Source organism: Fukomys damarensis, unplaced genomic scaffold, assembly GCF_012274545.1.
Source record: "Fukomys damarensis isolate Sample0158 unplaced genomic scaffold, DMR_v1.0_HiC HiC_scaffold_21, whole genome shotgun sequence".
In the NCBI taxonomy this organism is placed as follows: domain Eukaryota; kingdom Metazoa; phylum Chordata; class Mammalia; order Rodentia; family Bathyergidae; genus Fukomys; species Fukomys damarensis.
This window is the reverse complement of record NW_022900933.1, coordinates 15,530,798-15,534,869: the sequence shown is the minus strand read 5'-3', so window position 1 is coordinate 15,534,869 and position 4,072 is coordinate 15,530,798. Positions and strand designations below refer to the sequence as shown.

General features: G+C 41.0%; 1 protein-coding gene across 3 annotated transcripts in view; it reads right to left on the bottom strand.

Annotated features, from left to right (window-relative positions):
- Positions 1–319, bottom strand: part of Rbm25 (RNA binding motif protein 25) — a 65,971-nt gene extending 65,652 nt beyond the window's left edge. For 2 of the 3 annotated variants that reach the window (XM_033766685.1, XM_033766684.1), the window contains exon 1: positions 108–319. The gene's annotated coding sequence lies outside the window, so the exon portion shown is untranslated. The remainder of the gene's footprint in view (positions 1–107) is intronic. The other variant, XM_010645425.3, reaches the window with a different exon arrangement.
- Positions 320–4,072: the final 3,753 nt, after the last annotated feature.

Below are 4,072 nucleotides of genomic sequence, written 5' to 3'. Positions count from 1 at the left end.
CACCCCAACCCCAACCCAACCCTTTCTCAGCCACTCTGGCTCCCCCCCACCCCAGCTGAGGTAACCAGTCACTGGGTTTCCACACGCGTTCAGAAGCGTAAACTTACCCGCCGCTGAGAAAATGGTACTGTCTTCGCTGTCTTGTAGGCTCCAGGTTACAACAGGCTGTATCAGTTTGAGGTTTCTGCCCGCCGCCCGTCCGGGAGACGGGTTCCAAAGCGCCTTTTTGCACAGGCCGCAAACACAGCCGCGCTGCGCGGGGAGCCACTGGAGGTCTTCCTCTTGCCCGGCATGCTTTGCGGCCGGGGGCGTGGAGTGAGGAACCATAAAGAAGAGAGCATGTAGATAGTCTCCCCTATTGGCTCTGACTCACCATTGAGAGAAGGAAAACCATAGAGAAGAGGCGACTAGTGGGGACTAGAAGGGCCCAAATTATACGCCCCACCCTGCCATTTTTTATTAGAGCCGATTGAATCTTATGACTACGCGACGCCATCTTGAGGTCATGGTCTCGCTTGGGCACCGCGCGAAGTTTATTAAGAGGATTTCTCACTTTTCGAGATTTTTCTGGGGATTAGAACCTTGCTCTCTGATTGACTGAAGTTCGATGAACTGTTTCAGCCCCACCCGGAACCGCCGTGAAAACTACAGATGCTAATTTCTCCCTAGAAAACTGCCTTCCTATGAAAAACTGGCAGACTTTTTTTTTTCAAGTGCACAAACCCAATAAAATAATGGTAGTAGAGCCAAAGAGGTAGATAGAAGATGTTTGAAATATGTAAAAAGACCTGTAAGAATATTTAACATAGCTTTCATCTGTGATATAAACATGCTAAGATCTTCACTTACTAATAAGAATGAATTTCCCACTGCTTGCTTCTCAGAACTGGCTTACAATTTATTCAGTAGAAAGTTATTGCCTGTCTGGGTACTTGGTGTTGCGCTAAATGCTGGGAGTATGAAGGCAAACGGGAGAGATTTGTTCCTGTCATGTAAGAATTGTAGTTAAGGTAGAATAGATAACACTGACCACCCTATATAAAACTGAAACAGGACTAGGGATTTTAGCTCAATGGTGCCACAGCCTACCTCATAAGCACAAGGACCTGAGTTCTATCCCTGGTACCAAAGAGGGGAGAAAAAAACTGAATACTTCCTGTTCTTATTTCTGGTCCGGCCTGCCACTACTCCACTAGAATGTTAATTTAAGTGTATGAATGGATGTTTCCTTCACTGCTATACCTCCAGTGCCTTATACTTAGCAAGCACTCAGTAATAGTTGTTGAATGAAAAAAATCAATACCATGTAATGGGTATCAACAAAGCCAATGTAATGAGAGTGTTCATGAGAAAATATCTATATACCAATATTGCCATCTATAGATTTTTACATTCATATGTCCTTGTGCTTACTAACATTTGTTTATAACTATTAAGTGTGATTAATAATACCACAATTATGTTAAGGGTTAAATTAATGTTTGTGAAATTATTTTGTTCAATTAAATGCTATTTACGTTTTATAAGTAGCCTGTTCCCTTTTTTTAAACAACCAGGGACATAAACACAGAAATCCACTCAAGTTACTCTACCCCTTTGTATTGTTAGAAACGTACATAAATTCATGAGTTACTGTCTCAGGCAACAATTCGCTGACTTTCCTATAGTAGATGTTTGTTGTTTACATTATCTTTCTCCAAATTCATGGTGGCGCAGCCTGTAATCCCAGCCACTCAGGAGTTGAGGAAAGAAGATAGCAAATTTGAGGCCAGCCTGGGCAATTTAGTGAGGCCCTATCTCTAAAAATAAAAATAAACAGGGCTGGGCACATAACTCAGTGGTAGTGCATTCTCAGTTTGATCCCTGGTACCAGCCCCCTCCCCAAAGAAAAACACACACAAAAAAAACTGTTCTACTACTGAGATATAATGAAGAAACAGAAACCCAATGTGCTATTGCACACCTGTAATCCCAGCACTGGAGAGGCTGAGGCAGGAGGATTGATGAGAGATTGAGGTCAGCCTAAGCTACACAATGAGTTCAAAGCCAGCCTGAACTACATAGACTCTTGTCTCAAAAAAAAAAAAAAAAAAAAAAAAAAAAAATCAAAAAGAGCTGGGCATGGTGGCACATGCCTGTAATCCCAGCACTCAGGAGGCTGAGGCAGGAGGATCCCTGTGAGTTTGAGACCAGCCTGGGCTACATAGTGAGTTCCAGGTCAGTCTTAACTACATAGTGAGACCCTGTCTCAAAAAAAAAAAAAAAATACAATAACAAAAACAATGAAGGAACGAGGTTTACAAAAGTTAAATGATTTGCCAAAGATTATGCAACTAGCAAGCCAGTCTGGTTACTCAGTTCATGCTTTGAACCATTACTATATACTGCTTATCCTATCCACCCTTACGCTAAACCACTAACAGGAATGAAGCTAAAAGGGCAAAGGACACTGTATTTTTCACTTGAACTTGGGAGGATTTAAGTTTGAAATTCAGGCAAATAATAATGAAACTATTGCAGGTTGTGGTGGTACATTCCTATGATCTCAGCACTCTGGTAAGCTGAGGTAGGAAGATCACAAATTTGAGACCACCCTGGGCAATTTAGCAATACTGAGACCCTGTCTCAAGATTAAAAAGGGGGGCTGGGAATGTAGCTCAATGTGAATGCCTTGGGTTTAATACCCAGTGCCACAATAAAGACGAATGAAATGCTATGATTTGCAGAAAGACAGATGGGACTTGAGACCATAATGCTAAGTGAAATATGTTAGATATCAAAATTTAAATATGATCTCATGATCTTTTATAAGAAAAACCTAAAATACAAATGAATTAGTAAAAGAGAAAAGGAAACAAAGAGGAAGATTTTTTCAGGATGGGAAAGGAGATCAGAGGAAGGGGAGGTACAGGAGGGCGAGGTAAGAAGATCAAAAATGATCGTGAATCTAAAATGTACCAATATGGTGGCGCACACCTGTAATCCCAGCACTTGGGAGGCTGAGGCAGGAGGATTGCTTTGAGTTCTCGAGACAAGTCTGGGCTACATAGTTCCAGGTCAGTCTCCACTACATAGTGAGACCCTGTCTCAAAAAACCAAAAAATAAATAAATAAATAAATATTTAAAATGTACCAGGGCCAGGGATTTAGCTCAGCGGTTTGGTGGCCTGCCTCGCAAGCGCAAGGACCTGAGTCTGATCCCTGGTACCACAAAAAATAAATAAATAAATAAATAAAATAAAATAAAATGTACCAATAAAAAAAAGATATAAGGGATAGAAAGAGCTGTGGTTGTCCCTTGTTGCTGTGCTACCTTCTGCCTGGCATGAACTGTTTCTCTTCTGCAGTGTCTCTCTGTCATGGCATCATGCCACAGAGCCAGCCAATTACAGAGTGAAACTTCTCCAAACTGTGAGCTAAATAAACCTTTCTTCCTTTTAAAAAAACAATATCATGATATGTGATGTGTATGCTCCAATTCCCCTGAACAAACATAGCTATTATGTACTGCAAACATTTTTTTTTCTTTTTTGCGCTGGGGATCCAACTCAAGACCTTGCACTTGTGAGGTAGGCAGCACCACTGAGCTAAATCCCTAGGCCTGTAAACATTTTTTTAAAGCTGCTGAGTAGTGCCTTTCTGACCACAGAAAAGATGTGGGGCCTGGGATTTAACTCAGTGGTTCCACTGCCTGCCTTGTAAGCACAAGGACCTGAGTTCCATCCCTGGTACCAAAAAAAAAAAAAAAAAAAAAGGAGAGAATATTCAACTTATTTACCAGGAAAAGAAAATGGGACCATTAGAAAAACAAATCCAGATGGGCCAAAAACTCGAAGGCAAATGTAAATGCCCTATAAAGAATATCCTTTTAGAATTCCTAAAATATCTGAGATAACCTTCAAGAATTATATTTTAAAAATTCAGAATCGCCAGACATGGGTACATGCCTATAATCCCAATACTCGAAAGGCTGAGGCAAGAGTATTGCCATGAGTTTAAGGCCAGCCTGGGCTGGCCTTGTCTAAAAAAAACACAAACAAACAACAACAACAAAAAAAAAAACCCAACAATT